This window comes from Meriones unguiculatus, chromosome 7, assembly GCF_030254825.1.
Source record: "Meriones unguiculatus strain TT.TT164.6M chromosome 7, Bangor_MerUng_6.1, whole genome shotgun sequence".
Classification (NCBI taxonomy): domain Eukaryota; kingdom Metazoa; phylum Chordata; class Mammalia; order Rodentia; family Muridae; genus Meriones; species Meriones unguiculatus.
Window position 1 is genome coordinate 79,501,842 of NC_083355.1, and position 26,203 is coordinate 79,528,044.

At 44.3% G+C, this 26,203-nt stretch overlaps 1 protein-coding gene across 2 annotated transcripts in view; it reads right to left on the reverse strand.

Moving 5' to 3' along the window:
* Rtn1 (reticulon 1) overlaps positions 1 to 26,203 on the reverse strand; it is a 185,862-nt gene that overhangs the window by 60,732 nt on the left and 98,927 nt on the right. The gene's annotated exons all lie outside the window — the stretch shown is intronic.

The following is a 26,203-nucleotide window of genomic DNA, read 5'->3' on the forward strand; positions in this document are numbered from 1 at the left end:
TTGTGAAAAGCTTTCCCCAGTAAGAAAAAAACCATAGATTCAGGTAGTTTCACACTGCAGTTCTACCTGCCTTCCAAAGATCAGGCACTTCTTTTATACAAGTTGCTCCGGAAGCAGACAAGGAGGGAAAACTATTCAGGTGAGTCTATCCCATAGGCACAGTCTTGGTTCCGAGATAGGAGGACAGTAGGAGAAACAGTCATTGTAAGCTCTGCGCATTGACACGTAGCGTAAGGCAAAAGGCTGCCAGGGACAGGCCCGGTAGACTGAAGCTTCAACCCGCCCCAGCAAGGAAATGTCGCAAGTACTGCTTAACTTTGGAGCACCCCAGTATCCTTAAAATTGAAGCGAGCATGATAAAATTCAGTGTACGTGGCTGTCATAAGGCCTAAGCGATTTAACACATGTCAGGTCCTCGGCTCATGTCTGATACGGGCAAGTGTTCTATAATTATTAATAATACACGGGTGTCAAAATTACAAAGAAATCACAGTAAATCAACCGATGCTGAAATGTTATGGAAGCAAATCGACGTTTTATTCCAAAAAGGCAGAACTGTTTAAAGTTAGAAAATCTGTCAGTTAGAAAATACACGGCACTGATTGGCTAAAAGACGATCACATGGTTATATTAATAGATGCAGACAAAGCGCCTAAGACTAAAAAAGTACCTAGAACTGAAAATATTATAGAGGTAACAACATAGGAAATTTCTTCGGGAAAGACTGTCAGTCAAATTATTCACATATTTAGTGGAGTCTAAAATCCAAGGACAGGCGCTGACAAGAATGTTCGCCTCACTAGTGGGGCTGTAAACGAATCTGCTGATTTGACGAGGTGAACCTGGCAGGGTTGAGGAGAAACACGCATATAACCCACCGAGGAGGGAGAAATTCATCATGTGCGGTATGGCTTACAAGAACCCTGCATATAAGGCTTGTGTAAGATACTTTTAACTTATTTTTTATTAATAAAAAAGTATGTAATGTATTTTGATCATATTTGCCCTTCCTCTAACTCATCCCAGAGCCCAACGCCAAGTCCTTTCTCTTTATCGGAAAAGAAAAAAAAAAAAAAAGAAAACAAAACGGAAACAAACCAAAAGACAAAAAGAAAAAGAAAACAAAAACAATAAAACAAAACTTTCCTCTTTTCTCCTTCTTCTGATGTCCAGCCTCTTTGCCTTTCTGGATAGGAATTGAGCATTTTAGCAAAAGCAAAACAAAAAGCGCACTGACACACACACACAAAACAAACAATCGATGGGGTCCATTTTGTGTTGGCAAACTACTCCCGGGCATGGGGCCTGCCCTGGAATGCGCTAAGTTTTATCTAGCACTCCACTGGAGAAAAGCGATTTCCCTTTTTCCAGAAGGAAACAATGACAACTCGTTTCTCAGTCAGGGGAGTGGCTTGGTGGCCGCCCCCCCACCCCCTTTTCCAGTGCTGGGATGTTGTCTGGCTCGTGTGGGATTTTTATAGCGCTGTGGCGTGGGTGGCGCTGAGCAGCTGGAGCCACCTGGGAGTCCATGGTAAAATCTGATGGCTGCGCACGGAGAGACCTGATGCAGCAACATGAGGCAATGAGTTCCGTGCATGTGTGCGGTCTCAGTAACACCGAGGCGGAAGATGTAGGAGAAGGAACGAGAATGAAAGCACGGTGTCATTTTTCAAAACCAAAGACACGCCAGACGGAAGTCTTACCGGCACACCCAAAGCTGCGTAAATCCCGTTACTGAAGGAGGGATGAGCATGCAAAGGAGGGCAAAATAAATAAAATCCGAGAGCCCTTTCTTTCACTGCTTGATAACGATGCACACAGCTCTCGAGACAAGGACAACTGCTGTCCACGAAATAAACAAAACAAACAAACAAACAAAAAAAACAAAACAAAGAACAAAGCACTCCAGTAAACCAACTGCCTATGTATTCAAGCCGAAAGGGCCTCCTAGATTAAAATAATCTTTTTTTAGAATAAAAAACATAGCCTATCTCCTCCCTATTACCTTTTTCAGAGGCAGGGTCTTGTCAAGCAGGCTGACCTTGAACTAGAAATCATTCCTCCAGCCCCCAAGTCGATTACAGGTATGTGCTATCACACTCAAACCTATTTCTTAAAAAAAAAAAAAAAAAAAAATTACCTTGTAATTTTTATAATTTTTATAAGGTGTAACCAACTTTTATCAATCAGCAAGCGCCTCTAGCATTAAGAACTGAGTAGATTAGTTTCCGATCGGTCATTTTGATACAGCAACACCACATCGTAAGTGTCTCAGTAATATGGAAGATCAAGAGGACGTTAGCAACTGATTTCTGTGGAAGTCAGATTAAGCTACTCATCTAAGTTTCTAGCAAGGTAAACTTTTCTACTGACAACAGCGATTTGATGCCAACTGGTAGGCGGGGTCTTGTGTCTTTCTGCTGAGACAGCAGGACACCGCTCTTCAAAGCTGAAAGTCATAAACACTCCCAGCGGAAAGAATGGCTTGTTCCAAGGCCTTTGTGTCTTCAGATGGCTTCCTGCCCCAGGCACTCGCTCAGCCTCAAGTGAACTCTCCACATTAAAGGTTGGTATCACAACTTAATAAATGGAAAAAGGTTCGGGCGTCCTCAGATGTTTTGCCGGGAGAAGAGGCTTTTAATTTTGTCGTCGTCGTTGTCTAAAGGATTAAAATCTCTTGCAGAACTGACCGCCTGTGTGGAAACACAGAATGGAAAACGCCACTCACCACAGCTACACGAGCTGATTCCTGGAAGTAGACCCAGCAGGTGACAAACGCCAGGTAGATCAGTGACAAACGCACAACTCCTGTGTAAGTTACAGATCTCTAGGTGGTGTGAAGCCTACTCTGACTACCAGGTCCCACTACTAGTTTGCAAAGCTAGAGGCCGAAGGAGCAAATGTAGACAAGGCTTCTTCCTCCTACACAAAAGACTCCTTCATAAAGCAGGAAAGACAGCTTACCAAGAAACAGGCTTCCAGGATTTTCTGTTTTGGACCCCTAAGCCTAAGAAACTCTGTTGAAAGTTTCCTAGCCTCTCCCTCAGAGAAAAGAACATGAAAAAACAAGGCATAGAAAGAATTTAAATGGAGCCTGAATACAGCTCAGTGGGTAGAGTGCTTGCCTAGTGTACGCCAAGCCTGGGGTTTGACCCTCAGTGTCACACAGAGTTCCGCTGTGCTTGATGGAACACACTTGCAGCCCCTGCTCTCAAGAGGAGCAGGTAAGAAGATTGGAAGTTTGGGGGCCGCCCTCATCTTCATGGTGAGTTTGAGGCCAGCTTGGAATACCCATGTCTCAAAACAAAACAAAAAGAAAAAAAGGAAAGGAAAAAGGAAGAAAAGGAAAAGGAAAACAAATGTTAAATAGATTCCCCTTTCTGGAAAAGGAGATTGCTGCCATGTTGTAGCTTAACCAAGTATAGACCTGCTAGTCTGGACATACAATGGTAAAGTCTCAAAGTTCTGCTTCATTTGTTCTTTAAGGGGTAGGCCACTAGGAATATGACACTTTGCTTTCCCGGGAGTTACGCTGATTAATGATTATTAGCAGTCAGACTGAACTCCCACTCTTCTTAAAAATACCTTCTCCTAGCCAGGCACATGCCTGTAATCCCAGCACTCATGGAGGCAGAGGCAGGTGGATATGTGTGAGTTTGAGGCCAGCCTGAACAAAAAGCGAGTCCAGGACAGCCAAGGCTACACAGAGAAACCCTGTCTGAAAAACAAAACCAAAACCAAACACACAAACAAAACAAAACAAAACAACATCAACAACAACAACAACAAAAAAACCCTTCTCTTTTTCAAGAGTCGACTCAAACATCATCTCAGCTGGTTTGCATCGCTGACCACCTCAGGTGGGTACTGGCCTCTCTGTGTTTCCTGTCCACACCTACGCTGTTGTTCGTGCATTGCTGGATGGGTACCTTGCCTCCCCTGTAGAGCGGTGCTGTAGCACCCTATCGTGTTCATCACTGAATCCCAACTCTGAGCATAGTGTATGACTAAGCAATGGGCTGAATGTACTCACAGAATTGGCTTTAAGTTTCTAATAGTCGCAGTAGGGTTTCGGTTTTACATTACATCTGTGTGGTGTGTTCATGGGTTTGTGTCTACAGGTGTCCACGTGGGGGCGTGTGTGCGCTGTGCGCATGCTTGTAGGGAACAGAGACCAACCGGAAGGCTAGTTCTTCAGGTGCTCCCCCACCCTCTTTGGAAGCAGAGTCTTTCACAGGTCGAGAATTCACCCGGGAGGCTAGGCTGGCTGTGCTGTGAACCGCTGAGGTCCACCTAGCTCCGATTCCGCAGGGCTGGGATTGTAAGCATGGGTCCCACACCTGTTTTACTGTTTTCTTCTTTAATGAAAACAGAACAAAATAAAGTAATTAAACAAACATGGGTACTGAGGATTGAACTGCAGTCCTCATGCTGGCACAGTACGAACTTCAGCAGCTGAGGTATATCCCCGGCCTGGATTTGAGGTCTTAGATTTTCCGTCGACGATACGTAGGAAGTCTTATAGAGATGGTAGGGACGGCAAATGCCTTGAGCCCCCACCCCTAAATATTTTAAAATGAAATCAACAAGATAAAGTTGAGCAGTGATGACAGTGATGTTCCCAATGTTTGTTCCTAACGGTGGAGGTGTAGGACTGCAATGTAGGGCGTTGGGTACTCTAGGCAAGTACTATGCCACTGAGCTATGCCCTCCGCTCAGTATCTTATTAACTTTCTTCCTTTTTGAGACGGAGACTCACTAAGTTGACAGGCCGGCCTTGACCTTGCGATCTTACCTAAGCTTCTCAAGTAGCTGTGAATAGGGGCATGAACTACCAGGCCCAGCTCACCCAAAACGCTAATCACAATAATATGAGGTAGAAGAGATGCACCTTACCACAACACATGCAAATACAGGCGAACGGGTGCTAGATGGCGTAGGCACATGTCACTCGTGCTACATTGATGGCAAACAGGTGAGACATCTACAGACTGAATTGGGAGAAGTGGCTGTCCATAGAGAAGACGCAGTAGGGACATAAGGCGAGTTATCCAGTTCAAATGCTTCTTAGAAAGATTTTCCGTTTGGGCGTCTCCTACTTAAGAGGTTGAGAAGAACTAGGGCATATAAAAAGGATAGAAGAAGGTGATAAATGCCAAGCGGACCTGGCTTGAAGCCACAAGAAAGTGAAAATGTAAATCACAGAATAAGATAAAACACCTACACAGTGTATACCTGATAAGGAACATTGATCCAGAATATATAAAGAGTTCCTATAGCTCAACAGCAAGAAGAAATTAACCCCACTTTAAAACAGACAAAGACTTGAATGAATTCTACAAACAAGTAACAGGACAGGGGCCTACCGCAGAGAGCCACTGAAAGACTCTACCTAGCCGTGTATCAAAGCAGATACTAAGACTCATAGCCAAACCTTCAGCAGAGTGCAGGGAATCATATGAAAGAAGGGGAGTTGTATGACGTGTAAAGGACAGGAGCTCCACAAGGACCAAATATATCTGGGCACAGGGGTCTTTTCTGAGACTGACATTCCACCAAGGACCATGTATGGATATAACCTAGAACCCCTGCTCGGATGAAGCCCGTGGTAGCTCAGTAACAAATTCGTTTCCCATAGTAAGGGGAACAGGGACTATTTCTGACAGGAACTCAATGGCAGGCTCTTTGACCTCCCCACCCCCCAAGGGAGGAGCAGTCCTGCTAGGCCACAGAGGAGGACTTTGCAGCCAGTCCTGAAGATACCTGATAAAACAGGGTCAGATGAAAGGGGAGGAGGTCCTCCCCAATCAGTGGACTTGGAAAGGGGCTAAGAGGAGATGAGGGAGGAAGGGTGGGATTGGGAGGGAATGAGGGAGGAGGATATAGTTGGGATACAGAGTTAATAAAATATAACTAATAATAAAAATTAAAAAAATTAAATAGTACCAATAAAAAATGTAAAGACAAAAAAAAAAAAGAAACACAAGCAGTTGAAAAGAACATGAGAAAATGTTGAGACACCATTAGTCATGAGCAAATGCAAATCAAAACCCCTAAGATGAAATATATATACTCTTGTCTATGAGGACTTGGAGAAACTAGAATCCTCATACATTGGATTCACTGTAAAATAGTGAAACTGCTTTTTTTTTTCTTCCAGATTTCACTTCCCAAACAACTGTAAAAAAATTGTATTAAATAAGGACAGACCTATAAATCAAAAAGAACAAAGCAAAACTTAAAAAAAAAAAGCCTTAGAATTTTTTATTTTTGTTAAAGATAATTTCCTCATGACCCAGCAGTCACACACCTGGGTAAAGTACATGGAGGCATATACCCTCCCCAAAATCTTCACGCTAACAAGGGTCGTGATGCAGAGTTATTCAAAATAGTTGAAAAACGGAAACAACCCGTTCAAATGACAACTGGGCAAATGAGATGTGTCACATCTGCAGAACGCTAGCTGACAACGAGAGTGACATGCTGGAACCTGCCACACGCTGATAACCGTGGAAACATGCTAAGAGAAAAAAACTAGATGCAAGTGACCAAATATTATTTGACTCTGTCTCTCTGAAATGCACACGTAATAGGCATCGCAGAAGAGTAGTTTCAGGGCCTACAGAAGAGGAGGAAGGGGAGCTGTGAGCTAACAGGGCATGGGTTTCTCTCAGGAATACTGAAAACGTTCTCAAGTTACACTGCGGTGACAGCAGCAGAAATGAAGAAATGACCAGCGGGTGTCGAATGGCGAATTTTCTTGTTTGTGAACTGTGTCTGAGCAGAGTTGCTATACAAACAATCGGCGGCCGGCTGTGGTCTGCTGGTCCTCACTGCAGACCCACACATGGTTGCTTGTCTTTCACTCACCCCATCTGTAAAGTGACGGAAGTGGTTCAATGTTCTCTAGGATTGTTTTCAGGAAAAAAAAATCTCCCTCTTTGGAAAGGCATATTTATTGTTCACAAGGATTACGGGGTTCTGGAAAATGTTGTCAGCGGCCACACGATTCACTTAGACACTTTTGCTTGGATAAGATTACTACTGAATTTAACAAAACTGTAAATACAGCTCTCCAGACCTTAGCACAACTGAAGCCATGATGGAACATGGTCATGAAATTCATCATGTAGACAGCACCACCTGCTAAAACTAGAACAAAAACCTAATCCATCAAAGTCTATAGTTCTGGGAAAGTCCCTAAAGGTGCTAACCTTGCTTTATAGTTTCTGTCGTTCCGCTTCTGGCCAACTGTTCTTGCCAACTGAAGTATGTCAGCCCAGGGTATAATTCTGTGACTAAAAGCTCACTCTGGCTACCAAGCACCCACTATAGTCTCTGGCCAGCTAATAAGGACTTCCTATTGCCTTAAAGCCATGTCTGAATAGTCTTCTCTGGTGGATCCCCAAAAACAAGACACAGGAGGTTATCAATAATTCCTTCAGAAAGGTACTTATGAATAAATGAGAAAATTAGAACCCTCCTTCCCCTGGGCACTGCATTGCCCTGGAGAGCCTGTGCAAGAGAAGGCATAATAGTCTTGAGTGTCTGAGACTTAATCACTCAACTAAAACTCTTAAAGTTCATTCCAACACATTTCACCCTACAAAAGTTTGTTGAATTCAGTTTTTGGCACTCACTCTTGCGGCAACTTCATTCGGTCTCAGAGTTTTAGATAACAAATTCTGAGACGGTTCAAGCAAAAACACCGGGGAGGCCTTACTTGTTCTCTACGCACCATCAAGAAATGTCATCAGTTCTTCTTTCAAAACATTTCCATTCTCCACGGCTGCCATGCTGATCCACCATGCCCTCCCTTGGCTGCCACCATGCCCTACTGTGCCCTACCAGCCAGAGAGATGAAGGGCTAGCCTTGGAGTCTGGCTCGCTGCCATTGCTTTTCCCTGACACCGTGGTCAGTAGGAGAACCTACCTCTCGGGAAGGCCGTGCGTCTGACAAGGTAGCACCTTAAACTCAACTTTGCTTTTGCTTTCATGCAGGCTACTACAGGTTCCCAGCTGGGGAGGCTGTGCAAACAATAAGAACGAGCAGCTTCCTGTATTCCCAGCCCCCTCTATGTCCCTACTGTGTACCTGTGCGGAGCCGTAAAATGGCTGCTTGATTCTAGCCTGCTTGGAATCCACAATGCACTTTGTGCACGGCATAGTGATTTTTTTCACCCCTGGGACCGCAGGTGTTCTTTGTTTGTTAGAGGTTTGCCCAGCCGTTTAGATTTGGCAGGTATAGCATGAGAACTTTCCTCCCGCTTTGAGAACTTCCTTGAGAATGTCCTGCTTTGTGATTTTCACTGAAACTAGTTCCTCCCCCCGAATTGCCCATTCTTACCCCTTATAAGCTGTAACCTAAAGAACAGTAAACGAGACTTGATCAGAATACTGTCTTGTCTCCATTCTCTTGTTCCATCCCATCCCCACTCTCCTCTCCAGGGTCCATGCTGACAGTCCTGCAGGTCGGAACGTGTATCTGTCCTGTGATGGCTTCTATGGAGGCAAGTGTTCGTATTCAATTGTACAAAGCTCTATTGAGTTTTTTTGCAAGCTATGTGGTAACTCCAAATGTATCACATAGCGGGGAGAAACCAGGCAGAGAACACATTTATTTCCCTCCAAGTGATGCGTCATCATTACAGCATCTGAAGTTGGCACTATTACAGCAATGATTCTTTTTGCATTTGCCATCCCCCGGTAAGCCAAGCAAATGCTGTCACTACTTCAGGACAACCTAATCTCTTCCCTTGAAGTAAAAGGAAAAAGGAAGAGGGAAGAAGGAAGAAGGAAGAAAGAAGAAGGATGGGATCATTACTCTTTTAATAATCCCCCCTGCCCTGGAATTTTGGAAGATTCAGATAAGTATAGAACGATGATACACACACACACACACACACACACACACACATCTCAGCTTCTGTAACATAAGTCAGTAACACACAGGGCCAGGATAAGTGTGGCCTTCATTGTACCTGAAATCTTTTGTTACGTCATTCATTAGCTGCGTGCCTCTACCAACATCTTGTTGCAAAGACCAGGTCTTCTTCTTCACCTTAGCTTCCTCAGCTCCCACACAGTAATTCACATATACTTGATTCTTGAATTCATTAACATGTAGGTACATACAAATATAGGCAAAAACACACAGTCACATAAATACAAATGAACCTACATCACTTGCTTATCATTCTGATTACCTGACTCTAGAGCCTCCTACCACACCCAATGATAGAAATAGTTGTCTTTCCATGGTATTCAGCTCAACTTGCGTTAAAAACTAGCAGGCCAAAAGATATGAACATGGTTATAGGAGGGTCCTACGATGGGTTGAGGGTTGGCGAAATGTTCAGTTAACAGCAGCTCCCACAGAACAGGTTCTTAGGTGCTCTGAAGTGAATGAAGCAAACAGACAGACTCAGGTTCTCTATGAATAATGATGGGCAAAGCCCAGTTCTACCAAGTTTCAGTGGGACAACGGACACTTGTGGATTTTAATAATTGGGTTGGTTTCCTATGTGTGTGATACTCCTGGGTGACGATGAAATATACTTACATGGATCACAATGAGAGGTGTCTCTCTCTTCCAACAAGCTCAAGACAGGCTTGTTGGATAGCATGTCTGTTGTCCTTCTTCACAATTTTTATTCACTGGAGATGTGCATTCCAGTATTTTAGTTTTATTGTCTATCTGGCCTTCTTTAATTACTCTATTTAAAACGGTTCCATTTGGCTATTCCCACTTTTCTGAAAAAGTGCCAGTTTGATTTCCAAAGTGGTTGTACAAGTTTGCACTCCCACCAACAAGGGGGGAATGTTCCCCTTTCTCCACGTCTTCGCCAGCATGTGTTGTCACTTGAGTTTTTGATCTTGGCCATTCTGACAGGTGTAAGGTAAAGTCTCAAGAGTCATTTTGATTTGCACTTTCCTGATGATCAAGGACGTTGAGCATTTCTTTAAGTGCTTTTCCACCATTCAGTATTCCTCTGTTGAGAATTCTCAGCTACGCCACTCCTGGGCGTACACCTGGAAGATGCTCCATCATACAACAAGGATATTTGCTCAACCATGTTCATAGCAGCTTTATTCGTAACAGCCAGAAGCTGGAAACGATCTAGATGACCCTCAACCGAAGAATGGATACAGAAACTGTGGCACATTTACACAATGGAATACTATTCAGCCATTAAAAATAAGAAAACCATGAAATTTGCAGGCAAATGGGTGGAACTAGAAAAGATCATCCTGAGTGAGGTATCCCAAGAAGCAGAAAGACACACATGCTATGTACTCACTTATAAGGGATTTTTAGTCATATAGTACAGGATAGACACACTACAATGCACAGACCCCAAGAAGATAAGCCCGATGGGCATCTTAGGCTTCAGGTGGGCCCATTAGTTAGGGGAGTGGGGGATGGTTCTGACACTATGTTGTCTGCTTCTTGATCACTTTCCCCTGATTGGACTTCCCTTCCAGGCCTCATGGGAGGAAGAGGACTCAGTCCTCGTGGGAATAGATGAGCTGGGGTGTCTGGGTGGGTGGGTGGGGGGCTCCCTTATTCTGAGGAATAGGGGAGAGGCCATGGGAGAGGGAGGGTAAGACTGGGAAGATATGAGGGAGGGGTATTACATAGTGTAAATTGAATTTATTAATTAATAGTGAAAAAGGTTCCATTTGGGCCATTTGCTTACTGTAAAACAAAAACAAAAACAGAGTTTCACTACGTCATTGGAGCTGGCCTCAAGCCTATGCCTAAGCCATCTCATCCTTCCATGTTCTAGGACCGCAGGTGATGCGGCACCATGCCTGGACTTACTCTTAATTCACACCGCACATCATCATGTTGCACCGAGCCCTGGGGGATCATTTGTGTGCATTTATCTCCTCCATCGATGAACCATCAGGCCAGAGGGGAGTCTGCCTGTCCTCCACTCCCTCTCCAATGTCTAGTAAAACACCTGGCAGATACTTGGTCCTTAATAATTATTTAGTCAGTAACGTTACTGAACTGGCAAATGTTCTCTCGCTGAGAGCCGCGCTGCTATTTCAGATAAAGCAAAGAGGCTTCAGAATGAACTGCCTACTTCCTTGAGTCACACACACACACATGATCATCCTTCCTGCAGTTGGAACAGAAGTCTCCAGGAAATGTAGACCGGGAGCCAAGAGAACATACTCCCTGGACAACAGCCCCATGCAGTGCTCATAGGAAGAAACAGCACCATCACTATGCAAGGTTTGGAAAGAGACGTGCTGCATTCTCCTGAGAGTAAAAAAAGAAAGGGGGATTGCTGCAAGGAAGCCAGATGGGCTGGAATGCCATGAAACTTACAGCAGATGGCACTCAAATATTAAGCTAACATTTGCTTATGCTCCAAGACGAAGTGTTGTGAAGGCTGGGCGAGGGCTGGTTTCATGGTGTCTATTTAGAAACATGCAGATAACAAGTAAATCCGGTATTGCTAAAGCTTTCCGCCAAAAGCGAACCTAAGCGTTCTCACCCGATGTGCTTCCACACAAAGGAAATGTTGTTATTATTCAGGATGGGTTAAGTCTAACGAAACCACGTAGGGCAGGGGGAGCCCATTCTCTCCGGAATCGCTACAAAAACAGGCTCAGTATGATGAAGCCCTGAAAATCTGGCTTCTGTGAATTCCATGGCAACAGCAGCGGTCCTCAGACAAACACTCTACCAACCAGATTTCTTTTTTTTCTCCTTTCTAAATACCTTTGCATGATATTTCTGGATAATGTTGAAATACAACCAACATTGCGTAAGATGCAAACATATTGCCTGTTCCAAACGCTTCAGTTTTAGAGGGGGTGTCCTTCCTTTTCTCACCTCGCCCACGGTGATGACTCTGTCGGTGACCCTGAAGCACTTGTCTCTCTGGGCGATGGCCCCCAAGACTATTGTCACCTGAAAGATTGACTCAGTAACATTTATAAGCTGCAGGCACTACCCAGTCGGAGGAACAAGTACTCTCAAGATTTATAAGCAGGACAAAGTCATCAGCATATTAACCATCCACTTTGTATGTATTATTTAATGCTTCTTCTCCCCCCCCCCAAAAAAAAGGAGTCATAGAACATTCTTTTCCTTTCTTATTAAATCGCAAGTGTAGAGACTATAAAATCTTGGTTACCAAAAAGTAAAGGACAGAAATGACAAGAAAGCCATGCAACCATGTCAATGGCAAAAAATCTGATCAACTATTCTGTATGTGAAAACTTTCCCTATAAAAATATTTATCATGAACAAAAAAGACCCTATCTAATAATCAAGTAACAGGCAGAGCATTCTCCTGCCTTCTGTTATTACAGGTAATATGGCAGAAAAGCAGCAAGCAAGAGACATTTGCTCACAAGCTAATTAGAATAGGTCAACTGAAAGGGAGAAATTGGAAGAATATTGGAGAAATGTAACATATTTATTCAATGTATCAGTAGTCCTGAATTTATGCAAGAAAAATGCTTCTAGTTTTGGATATGCACATTGAAATATTTAGGGACGAAATATCACGATGACATAGACTTACTTTTGAAATACTTCTACCAAAACCAATGCAATCACCATGACAGCATACTATCATCAGATTTTGCTGACTCACAAATGGAAATTCATCCACTTACTCTTGCTAATCTATGAATGAAATTTTGCATGACAGTCTATTTAAGTATCTCGGCATATAGATCATGGAGACTCATTCCAGATCATAAGTTGGAGTCAAGTATTTGAAGGGTCAGACTTTATCTGCTATCAACACGTCTTGTTAATGGGTGGTAATCCCTGGCCGGTACATCTAAAGTCCTGCCTGAGGTTTTGAAAAGGTGTGGAATGGGTAAGGAAGAAGCATCAAACAGCCAAGACTTTATAATAGCCCCACCCCCAGCAAAGACAAGGAGTTCAGGGTGAAGCCTCCTTCCTACTTGTTGCATTGTGCCATCAGAGATTGCCCGGAATTAGAAGCACGGAAAAAGCTCACTTTCTATTTTAGATAAATGAAAGGTTTTTGTTGTTGTTTTTTTTCTTTTTGAAGGATTTTTTTTTTTTTAATGAATGGAGCAGCATTTTATGGGACAAACCCTCAAGCCACTGCTCATCTATTCCAAAGGTTATCATTCCATGTTTATTATTATGACAACATTAAATTCTGCCACAATATTATTTCAAATGTCCCTGAAAACCCTGTCTACCAGAAGATGGCCTTCCTGAAAAATAATCCAGACAAGGCTTCTTTGTGTGTGAAGCTGCTTATTTGGGGAGGGGGTGGCACTCTGCCATATATCACCATTGATTAAAGTAAGTCCCTCAAAGGTAGACGGCAGTGTCCTTTCTGCGAGTTTCTACTGCCTTCTAGCTGTCCCCCCGCCAACTAGTAAAGACAGAGTTGGGGCTTGAGCTAAAGGTTGAGCCCAAGAAGGCTTCTTGGCAGGTGGGCACCGGCGGATCTTGACAAAGTGGCTAGGTCATACTCTCTCACCTGGAGGAATACAAAAGCTGAGGGTATCCAAGGGCAGGCTGCCGACTGGCAGATGTGGGGCATGGCTAACACAGCAGTGTTCCACAGGCCTAGTATGGAGCCAGCGTCAGCAACATCCGGCCAGGGGGCTTATCCCCTTGCAACCTCACAGTCTCCCACGCCTTTAAACGACTCCATTGCTGACTGTGACCTGGGTATGCAGCCTTTTCACTAGCCTACGGAACACAACCCGATTAAAAACACGTGAGTGTAATTGCTGTGGTTTATGATGTTTCGGTTCCATCAACCTGACTACTTCAAAAGCATCACGTAATTTAAATCTCATTACAATTCCAGAGAGGACAAAACATTTGCCATCTTTTATAGATTGATAAGGCTTTGGGAGTTTTGGGCCAGGAAGTGGTAGATGTAGGTTCAAAGCCAAATCCTTCTTATTCCAGAGTCACTACCTCATAAGCCCAATAACAAACCACCTCAATAACAAACTTGACTTTTTAATAGGGTTCTTCTGCATTCAGAGTAACAAAAAAAGTTAATTCAGTAAGTTTCCCATTGTACAAACATTATAAAAGTTCAGCAGACTGGCCTTGTACACAAATGTTTTATACGTTCAGTTCAGCAAAGAAAAGGTTAAATGCTGTCCCACAGTGATGCTACCTTACGCTTTATTAACTCAAACCTATTACTATGTCAGCTGAACCTCAGACAGTATCTTTCCCTGATGACTGCATTGCCCTTTCCAGAGCTGATCGCCCCAGGGGAATACAGTCAAGAGGCAAAGTTCTTCATGAGTAACAGTAGATGACCAACACACAGTGTTCTCTTTCTAATTGGTTGGTCCATTATTCTTAACCTCCCCATAGCTGCAATACCATTTAAGCGGGCTTTTCAGAAATAGCATAAGCTACAAAACACAGCAGCCTTCAATAAAAATCCACAGTATACATCAGCAACTGCGCCTCCGTGTCTGGGGTCATGATTTGGGATTCAGTTCTTTGTCAAAGGTTTACTGAGTGGCTACCACTGGCATCTTTAAAGACATTAGAGACACCACAGTGACCAAAAGGCTGATCTCTAGAGTTTAAAGATATGAGCGACACAAACACAAAGAGACACACATTATCGTTGGGCGGTAAGGGCTGGGGAAAGCTCAAGCAAGAGATCAGCGCACCAGCTGACTGCTGGTTTCCTGTGTGCATGCATGTGTCACATGACAGGTAGGGCTGTTACTGATTCTGACCAGCAGACCATCCTCTGGTTCCATTTCTGTTGCTATGATCAAATACCCTAGCAACCAGAAACTGAGGGGGGAAAAGGTTAGTTCGGATTATAGTTCCAGATTCTGGTCCATTGTTCAGGCATCACACCCATAAGTCAAAGAAAAGAGAATAAGCATCTGAAGCCCCGGCCCCAGGCCATGAAATGGTGTTGCCTACCATGGGAAGGTCTTGCTTCATCAAGGCAAGAAATAAGAAATTGACGTTAACAAGATGAGATTGACTTGGTGTTCAGGAATTCTAACTAGACAAACTAGACAATACTGGTCTATAAATGTTATTGCCCATGATTACATTTGGAAATATTTAGAATACACTGAAAACAATGCTCAACAGGACATAATAAGTTGTGTCACTTGGTCTTAGGAAACCCCCCAAGGTGACCTGTCCCCTTGGGAAGAGGTCTTTACTGAGAACAAGCCAACGTTCTTTAAATCCCTGGAAATCAGCCAATCAAACTTTAACAAATGAAGAAAACCTACCAACTTCTTATTTGAAATTTTATGAGCAAAAACCCTTGTTGCAGAAACTGTATTAAATGAATAACTGGACTAGATTCTTCCAAAGCCCCATCTTATTGCATAATTATAACTAAAGTGAATATTTGAATAGCAGTGAAATGAGACAGTAAACAACCTAAATTATTTCATCTAGTCCCCACAAGATGCAAGCAACCTAGGCGCCATTTCTCTCTTTTGAACAGACAAAAAAAAAAAAAGCATAGACAGGTTTATATTAGTGTGAGTTTTCACTAGCAAGCATCTCTCCAACCTGACAGTTCTTCAGGTGCTTCCTCTGTCCATCTTCCCTAGATCCTGAAGGAGAAAAATACACTGTTGTATCTCAGATATGGCCTTGTCCCACATATGACCTCTATTTTTATCACTAACTTCCTGTGGACCAGAAATTTTATAAACTCAGAGAGCAGGAAGGGCTACGAAGTGAAGTTCTTCACTAGGAAGCCACTTTCCAGACATGTGATGGACAAGGATCTACAGAGTGAAGAGCAAGCGTCAATCTCTGAAAACTCCTCTCTACTAGCTCCAGACTGAGCATCCTGTTGACGGTGGGTACAGAAAGTGCGAACGAAAAAGAACTGAAGCTTACAGTTCAGGAAAGTGGCTATATGTCTCCTAAAGTCAGTGCGGCTGTGACAAATGAATCGTAAGGCTGGAATATGAAGGTGACCCTCTTACGGAGAACTTTGACTCAGATAAAGGGTTTGGATCCCAAACCTCTCCATTCATGAAAGCTTCCTCATTTTTTAGCCACACTGGCAGGCTCTAGGGAAAGATGTGGTCTTCATATAAATCACAAAAGTCTTTCTAAATCGAAGTCTAAGCAAGATCTTTGGCTTTGCAAATATAACACATCCTAGTGAAGAAATCTAACTCATATCAGAGAGGTCATCTTCATGCGAAGAAGGAAGGGCATAAAATGTGGACAGCAGCCAAGAAACAGAAAAGTCCTAATTGACATGTTTTATTCATATCAAAGTTATTTAGAATCAATTTATTTGTGGTCTGGTTTCCAATATTTTAGAAAACCCATGACTTTGTAAAAATTGTTCCAATTGCCAACTTGCTAATGTGGGTGTCACCGTTCCACAAGCTGGGGTCCTGGACTGGAGAAAGTGAGCTGAGTACCACGTTCTCACCCTGCTTTAGGTTGTGATGCAATGGAACTAGGTGCCTCAGGCTCCTGCCACTGTGATTTCCCTGCTGTGAACTTGCTAGCTTTGAGCTCAGATTAAATGCTGGCCAGGTGATTAGACTAAGTTTCCAGCTGACCAACTTGAGTTAGCTGGCCACGTGAGTTAGCTGCATGCAATACCATTGTGAACTCCCATTGGCACCAACACCCTTCTGTGATATTAAATCTTCAATCTCCAAGCCCTAAAGCAACTTGTCATAGAAAGGTATTTAGCCTCACTGAAAGACAGGTCAACTATCGGGAAATTGACTTAGTTAGAAAAGGGAAATGAATGACAATTGAGAGATCTAATTTTGGATCTGGGTTTTCCTACTGTTAGATTGTCACCGAGAACACGGACTGAGCCTCAGCTCTTGCCTTGAACCTGAAACGAGAATATTTGTCCAAAACCTCTAATCAGTAGGAAATCAGGTTCAGAAAGTCTACAGGGTAATACGTGGTTTGGGTAGAAGCCAAATGGCTCGGCTTAAAATTGATTCTGCTGAAAAACCCAAGTTAGTCACTTAGAAATGTCCTCTAAACTCTGCCCTTGTGAGAATTCCAAGGGACACATGATGGTGAATTAAACAGCCCTGCCACGTGGACGTTGCAAAAATCATTCAAAGATTGATTCTCTTACGCCACAGCCCAGGAAGACGAACTATGCAGTTCAAATGGTGGAAGGTTTCGATCAGGTGGTAAGTTCGAAGCTGGATATTTTCATTACAACCACTGGATGGCAACAGACGTTAGCAGTCTGTTAACCTACAGGGAAAGGACTTTGGCTTTACTCCATTTCCTCTGGAAATTTCGCGGAGAATAGAGTCTCCTAGAGCCGTCAGGAACAGGCAAATAACACTGAGTTTGAAGGTCAAAGAATTTGGTTTGGAAATGTATGTGCTTCGTTTTTGCGAAGGTTTTATATTCAAGGACCCCCTCCCCCCCATAGAATTCAATACTCAGCCAAGAGTTGTGAATACCTGTAGTGCCTACCGGAAGGGAAGCATTAAGCCTGACTATTTCTGAACTGAATTATTTATTAGTGGTGGTGCAATCTTTGAGTGATCATAGAACCATCTCTTCTAGTTACCCTTTAAGCCCTCAGCGAAACCCTATCCTCAAGCATTCGCTGTGATTAAGAAGAGACCAGCATTACCGGAGAAAAAATCTTCTGGAAATATTTCCCTGGGGTCAGCACACCGTAACTGTGGTCAGAGAGCCGAGGCTGCACCTCATGCTGGCGGCTGAAGGTGGTAATGGAAAAGAGTCTCCACGTAACACTGGCTTTGAAGCCATGAAGGAAGGGATCATGGAGAAGAGCTGAGGCTCAACACCAGGAGAAGCCATTGGTGCATGTGCTGCCTCCGTTGAGGTTAAAGCCCCAGGATTGAAAGGGTCATGGAGAGAAATTGAGGGGAGGTGCCCTGTGGCGGGGTCAGAGGTTACTGGTGGAGGTGCAGTTCACGGAAACCATAGCGCTGTGGAGATACCGGTACCACAGGAAGACCACCAAGGGCGACAACAGCTGTGGAGTGGAGCTGGCCTAGATCTACGAGGCGAGCAGTGGTCTGTGCAAGCCCTGTGGCCTAGAAGTCTGGTACAGATATACGTTGCCAGACTTTGATACCGCTTTGATTTGAATGTAACTGGACCCTGGTTCTTCCTCCTTGGAGGAAGGAAGCATTTAACTTATTTTTGATTTTCCAGGAGGCCACTGTTTAGAGATTCGGAACTTTGAGGCAAGACTGTGGCTAATAGAGACAGGGTCCTTTAGACGGGATTTAACTTTGAAAGGGTTTTGGGCAGTTTCAAGAGACTGAACTTTTCATGTGTTTGAATTTTTAACTTTGAAGAGTTGGAATGCTTTGAATTGAGATATCGATATTAATATAAGATCTTGTGAATGAGCAAGAAAGAAAAGGTTATAGGTAAAGAAGGGATGTGTTTGTGTGTAAGTCAACAAGGGACCTATCGTGCTCATTGCATTTCGTCGACTTGACGCAAGCCTCGGCATGGTGGGAAAGAGGGAATCTTCATTGAGAAATGCCCCCCTAAAGCTGACCTACAGGCAAGTCCACAGGGGAATTTTTCTTGATCAATGATCCTATGGGAGGGCACAGTGTGCACTCTGGGCAGTGCCAACGCTGGACAAGTCATCCTGGCTGACATAAGAAGCAGACTCAACAGGCCATGGAGAGCAAACCAACCAGCAGCATTTCTCCATGGTCTGGGCTTCGGGTCCTGCCTGCAGGTTCCTGTCTTCAGTTCCTGGACTGAAAGTTCCCTAAGGAAGGAAGTGTAACCTGAGAACTGTAAGCTGAAATAGACCCTTTCCTCCCCAACTTGCTCTTGGTTGGGGTGTTTTATCGCAGCAACAGGCACCATGAGACCTTGCTAGTCTACGATTTATTTGTATCTGAACTGTACTTCAGGCATTCGGAAGCCTTGTCATTTCCTGACCCCGCCCAAACTTGTACACAACTCTATTTAAAGAGGTAACGTGGCTGTCAGTAATTTCTGTCTCTGCCGTGGTGTGCCACGAGTAAACCCCACAGGGCCAAAGCTGACTCTTAGTCTAGCTCCGGTGTCAGCCACCTAAACATCACAGTCCTCTAAATGCCGTAACCCCAGAGACCTTTGACATACAAAGATGTTGGTAACACCCACGGACAATTTTCCAATATCAATTCCCCCCCACCCAACACACACACACACAAAGAGAAGGGAGTCAGGTGGCTAAAGTAGTTACATTTAACTTTAGATGTGTTTCTTTTCCCTATAGATAAGTTTGCATCTGTTTGTAATCACCATATCATCCTAAATGAAGTATCATTCAGGAGGTTTTAGAGATCAAATCTCTCCCTTTGATGCAAAGTAAGTCCTATATGTCAGCCTCCCAAATAGCTCCAACCGACCCATTTCTCTCCCTCTTTGTTGCTATTCTTTCCTCTCATCCATCACCATCTCACTATGGCCATAACTTCCCAATTATCTTCTGCCTTCCAACTTGTCTTTCCCCCAGACCTTCCTCCCCAATATCATCAAGAGGTAAAATGCAAAGAAAGTCATGTTGTTTCCTAGTCGAGACTCTTTCATGTCTTCTGAGAGTGCTTGGCCAGGTCCTGTGAGCAAGAAAGGGTATCTCCAGCAGACCAGCTTCTTTCCTGGACCCTGCCCTTGCCCACACATCCTGCTATATCTTTCCTTCTTCATTTCTAGAATGTGCTGAGAACTTTCTTGCCTTTGGCCTTTGCATTTCCTGCCACCCAAGCTTTCTTTGATCAGCTTTGCCATAACTGACTCTTCTCTTGCTTCGTTCCTAAGGTCTTCTCTGACTTTTGTATCTATTGGTAAAAGCCACCCTGGGCAGGTTCTCTCTCACATCACTCTGAAGACTTCCTTTTCACAGTCTGCCCCTCTCAGGCATTAATCCAGCACATACAAAGAATCTACTCATACTTGCTTTAGTTAGTACTGCACCGTTTGATAGCACACGTAGTGTGTCATATTGGTTGAACCAAAGGAAGAGTGAATAGTCTTGCTTTGGAATGGCTGACATATCTGAGTGAAATTTATGCTGTCTGAATTTCAAGAGTGTTTTGTGTGTCCACAAAGATAAACTTTAGAAGCGCAGAGACACTGCCTATGGGTATTTCAATTTTAGCGGACAGGGTGGCGAGCATTCCAAAGGGGTGGGGAATCCCAGGGGCCTCTTTTGGCTCTGGAAGTAAGAAATGTGGGAATATGTCCTCTTAACACTGTAAGGGAGGATAATTTTTTTTTTTTTCAAAACAAAGAGCCAGGGTAGAGTCATTATTTATTGGAAGAACCGAAATGTTTGCTATCTGTGAACTATTTCCACGGGCGAGTTCCACACTGACTTGTATCCATCTTAGTAGCCTGTCTATGCCCCTTCCACATCCAGGCTAAATTTGCCAATGAATTGGGTCTTATTATATCTCAAGATTTGACAGTGAAATATAACAAGAAATAGTACAAGAACCATACCGGGGAGAAGTGTCAAGACTGTCCTATAACTAATAAATGTCAGCGGCTACTGTAATTTGGAACAGTTTTATCTCTAGCTGAGAGGGACATCTCCTCCAGTCCTCTAAAGCCAATGTTTTAAATATATTGATCCACCCATATTTTGAGTGATGTTAACCTTGTGTCTACTTTATAAGAGAGAGCCAACAAATGGAAGGCAACAGATGTGCTGGCTACTGGCAATCTCATTCCAGGGCTGTTCAGAGGAGGAGGGCCTCTGCTGTCACTGGAAAAAGCCTCGGAAAATTAGCTTAGGTGCTCAGAATGGTCTCAGGGGGAAAACTGCATGTCTCTCAGTATTTGTATGGCTGTGACGAGCATCTCACAAACATCAGCTTGATTGGATCTGGATGCATGAGCTAAAAGGTACTTCTCTGGGTGGGACAGTGAAGACATTTCCAGGGAAGATTGAGGTAGGAAGACACTTTATCAGACAGAGAAAGCAGTATAATATGAAGAAGTCCAAGGAAAAGCAGGGCTTCTTGCCTGCCTGCTTTTGTTTCTTGCTGTTCGTGTGGACGATGTCACTGCCATCAGAACCCAGCTTCTTCAGCCTTCCCACGTGGACTAAGAACTGGCCGCTCTCTAGTAATCCTCTTCCTCCTCAGTGCCAGATCTGGGCTGCTGAGGCATGCAGGCTCTTGCCTGAGCAGCTCCAGGTCTCAGCCTCCTCAGTGTGCAGACAGCATTGGTTGGACCACTCAGTTCCTCGTGTGGAAGTCACTCTAATAAATCCCCCTCTGGAATACACAGTCATTGTACTGTCCTTTCCCTCTGGAGAACTCTGACTGATACGCTGGAGCACACTGACACAAGAGCCAGGCTGCATCAGGCAATTGCTGTTCCATCTTGATGAAAACTGACACGGAGCAGCCACTGTAGGGGAAGTGTGTCAGGCCTCTGGCTGATGCTGAAATTTCTACCATGAAAGGGAGAGATTTCCCACGAACCTTTAGGGTCTGATTTATTAATGCAATTCCACAGAAGCAAGTAAGTACAATGACTTAGTTTTAGAAGGAAAGTAAATGGTTTGTACTGATTTTGGTTCTCTCCGAAATATTGTGGGATGGAAGCAATCTACTGTGCAATACTTAAAAGTGACAACAAAGGCGTCACCAATATCTGACAGGCGAAAATCTAGCCTATGTGATGAGACCCCCATCTGGGAGCCGTCCTGTAAACACTGCACCCAGAAAGAGACATACTTTTTCCTGCCGCAGTTTCCTTCCAAACTCAGAACATGAGACAGGTCCCATAGTGAGGAAGAGGCTGCAGAGGCCTCCCCCACCTCCCTCCCTCCCCAGGGTGCAGGACAGGAGCTGTTCTAGCCAGAGGAGATGGAATCAGAGGAATGCCTCTAGTAGCTCCTCTCTAAAGATACGATATGCCTGAGGCACCCTCGCCGTGGTGTCTCTACGGTCTAGCCCCACCGCTTAGCTCATCAGAGAAATAAAAGCAATTCTCAAGCGTCGATGTACTTGTTTTCAGTTCATATTTAGGTCTCCGCTCATTCTCATTCTGTAATTTCAGGGTAAAGGCAGGGTAGGGGCACGAACTTTTAACAGCACTGCAGGCATTCAGGAAACCGTGAAAAGAGAGCTGTCAGAAAGCAGTGTTTCTCAGGCTGAGGGACCAGGTGCACTCTTGAGGGTTCTACAGTGGTGGTTCTTACCTTGCGCATGCCTGTTTCAGTGGTGTTTTTAAATTATGGGTCATTTGGGGGATAGTTTTACAGACAAACACTATTGCAGACACCAAGGTGTTTACAATTGCGTCAGCATTGAGTGCTTTCAGCTTTACCTCAGGATCTTTGCATGGCCCTTGAACCTCACTACATCCTCATTCCCTTATCGATGGGATGTTCCTCTCAACACTTTAATATTATGAATAACGGTACATAAAGAATATTTACAAGTGTATCTTGATAAATAAAATATACTTCACATCTATCCATGTGAAGGTATATTTTATCACACACACACACACACACACACACACACATACACACACATACACACATACACGTCTGCCTGTTATAGGCTTAAGAGGAATGAAGTCTTTACAGTGTAAAAGGGCATGGCTATTTAAGACAGCACTAGCTATTGTGTGACTGTTCTCCTAGTATCGTGTTTGTGGCGGGGCTGAATAGAACCCAGGTTAGACATACTCTCTGCCGCCGAGCTGCAAACCCAGCCTGAAACCCAGTGTTTCGTATGTGAGAGTTATAATCATGAAGGATGAGTAGGACTCACATAAGATCCCTTCATTAGCTCCAGCGGGGAAAGAAGACGGAAAGACAAACAACACGGATGCTTGAATTCAGGAAGTCTACCAGTTTTCCAGCCACCTTGAGGAAATAGACTTAAAGCCCAAAGGAGGGGAAGTCTTTCAAGCAAGAGACTAGTCAGTGACCGCATAAAGTCCATTAGCTGAAAATCCACAGCGCACATTAGGCTTGGGATCCATGACCGGAAAGATGAAGAAAGGGCAAGGACAGAACTCTGGGACACTGAGAGCAATTGGAAAAGGGCATCAAAACATTAGAAAAGTGGTTGACAAGTAAGATAAGAACTAGGAAGGAGAAACAGTGCAAATAAGAAAAGAAAAGGCTCTGAGAGGAGTGAAGGATGAGCTGACAGTGCCCTTCATTTTACTGTTACCAGGCTGGGCTGGTAGCGCAAGCCTGTGTTCTCAGATGCTTGGGAACATGAGGTGAGAGAATTGCAAGACTCTGCCTGGATGACAGAGTCAGTTTAGGCTCAACCTGGGCGGCTTGGTGAGACCCCACCTCCGAGAAAATGATAAAAGTAACTGAACTTTGCAAAATGATATGCAGAATATTATATCATTCACATAATAAAAATTCACATGAAATCACTCATTACTTTCTTCACCAACATTTACTTCGTGTAACTTTATTTTTTAAATTGTGTGTGCAGGCATGTGTGTGCACGCATGACTACACTGATCTCAGAGGACAGGAGAAGGTGGTAGATTCCCTGGAGCTGGAGTTACAGAGGCTTGAAAGCCACCCAAGCTAGGTGCTGGAAATTGAGTAATAAGTGGTCTTAACTACTGCATCATCTTTCCAGCCCCATATCCTTTGTTTCTCTCTCTCTCTCTTTCTTTCTTTCTTTCTTTCTTTCTTTCTTTCTTTCTTTCTTTCTTTCTTTCTTTCTTTCCTTCTCTTCCTTCCTTCCTTCCTTCCTTCCTTCCTTCCTTTTAGTTTAAAGTATTTTTCCATACACTATGTTACAGGCACACCAGGACTACACCATTATATTTGCAGAGAGAACAAGAAAAATTAAGACAGAAAAGAGGCTATGGCTTTGACAAGCAGGGAGTCATGATTTTCAGCAGGACAGGCTGAGGCGGGATGGTGACAGCTGAGTGCCATAGCCCAGAAATCACCTATCCTGATGAGTCATATTTGGTGTTAAATGTTTTATTGAGGATTTTTAAAATTAGTCTTTCATTTGCACATTCCTGAGAGTTGAGATAACCCTGCAGAAATGAAAAATGGATCTCCCCCTTCAGAGTCTGAGGATGCTAACAGACTGTTCTGGAGGTGGGGGGCGGCAAGGAGGGGAGCACAGAACACCAGGAGGGCAGGCCTTCACAGGAGGGAAAATCAGACACAGAAAATAATATCTTATCTCCAGCTCTATAGCTGCACAGGGCTCTGAAGGGCGAAAAAACTCCAAATCCCACACCAGGAAGCCATCAGATAGCTGAGTCTTATTCTAAACGTTTCCAGGCCCTGAAATGTGGAGCAGTGTCAGGCTTAGGAAGAGGAAGCCTACCTGCGATATCGTAACCCCGAATATTTACGCCACTGACGGCTCACTGGGCACAGCAGGAAACCGCAAAGCATCCTTGACCTTACTGTTAAAGGGCAGCCATGCTTGGCTTAACCACCAACCTGCTGGCTGGTGACGGTGATTAAGAACAGCCTAGGGGAAGCTGGCCAGCACATATGTTCCCTCACCTGCTGAAACGGAGCTGCTAAGGCCAGAGGGAAGCTCAAAGCTCACAAGGCCTTCTGGTGGCGCTGAGTCATCCACTCAGGCCTCCGGGGCTTGGCTTCTCCGGATCGGCCTTTTCATACAGTGCAGCTGAGCAGTGAATTTCTGTGGGAGACCGGATTTCAAAGGACCCCTCAGTGCAGAAGAGAGCAGAGGCCGTTCACCCTGGTACCCCTCAATCTTTTGAAAAGACTGCTACTCTCTCCTCTTCGGTGTCTAAGCCATCCGGGGCAGCTTGCACAGAGAGCTGAACGATGCTGAATTGGCTGTAAAAGCTGCGCAGAAGCCCTCACGTTCAGAACTCCAGCTGCACAGGTCCTGAGCAGATGTCCCATAAGTCAGCCCCAGCTGCTGCGCCTGCCTCTCAGATTTCCCAGGGAAAGAAGAAGCGGGCCTGCAGATTTCCCCTTTCTCCTCAGGCCTCAGACTCACTTTTTTTTTCTTTTCTTTTTTAAAGATAAACACATGTGACTAGCACTGTGCACAGTGACTGTTTCAGAAACATTGGCACTAAAGTGGAGACACGCCTGTTTACGTGTTTCATGACGTGAACGTCGACAGCATGACTGTAGCTCACCCATTTCAGACCCCAGGATGAAGCTGTTCATGTCAGGGCTCAGCTCCCGCAAGCCACAAGGCCCTTCCCTATCCCAGTCAGAATAATAACGGCAAAATAATCGAAGTTAGTTTCAACAGTCACCAATCATACACCCTTACTCAAATATCCTCCTGTGGCATGCACATAATATACTTTAAATTCTGGAGATAATTATTCGGATAATCAAGAGTCAACAGGGCAGGATTATTGCTCAGAGGCCCTGGGTTGATCCCCCAAACTGGGGGAACAAAAACCCCCACATTATCACGGCCTCCACAACCATATAGAGATTACCTTATTTTATGCCTCCAGGCTCTGCCATCCTAATGTGATAATTTTATTGTTTCATGTGTTGGCCTTTAATCCATGATAAGAAAGAGTTTATTCTTTAGTTTTATATGAAACGCTTTAGGTTAGCAAAGGCTATATCCCCAAGAGGGTATACTGTCGAAATCATTTATCTGCAAAGAGCAAGATACTTGTAAGGAAACAAAAAGTAGAGAAGATGGACAGCAGCGTTCCTGGAGTGAAAGTGTGCTTTGGGAGCGAGATGAACACGTTAGGTGCTGCTGGGGCACATGAGAAACAGTGAGGGCCATTTTGGTGGTGGCTGTCTTTTCTGGTTATCTAGAACTCAAAAACCAAGTATCTCCCTCCTTGGGTATGAGAAAGAAGGCAGCTAGGCTGCCTATGGCCCATTTAGGGGAAAACGGAACTAAAGGCAGGTTTAGGCATGAAGGAACCTAGCCATGCCGCGTCTTTAGATACGTGGAAACCGGAAACAAGTCTGGACAGCTCCAAGCAAAGTTTCGCTTTTCTCCAAAGTCCCTGGAATGGGAGGGAGGACGGGGTCACCGATTCAGGTCCCAAGGAGTACACAAACCCCTTCGCGACTGGGATTGGTGGTTGTGGTGGTTGGGTGGGGGGAGGAGAAATAATGCTTGACTCACAGGGGTACAGACTGCAGTGGCAATGGACCATCGGCCCCAGATCCCACCCCCCACCCCCCATCGTGGTGACAGCTTTAGCTTCCCTGCAGATACCTCAGGGCACCCCACGAGGACTCTGGCG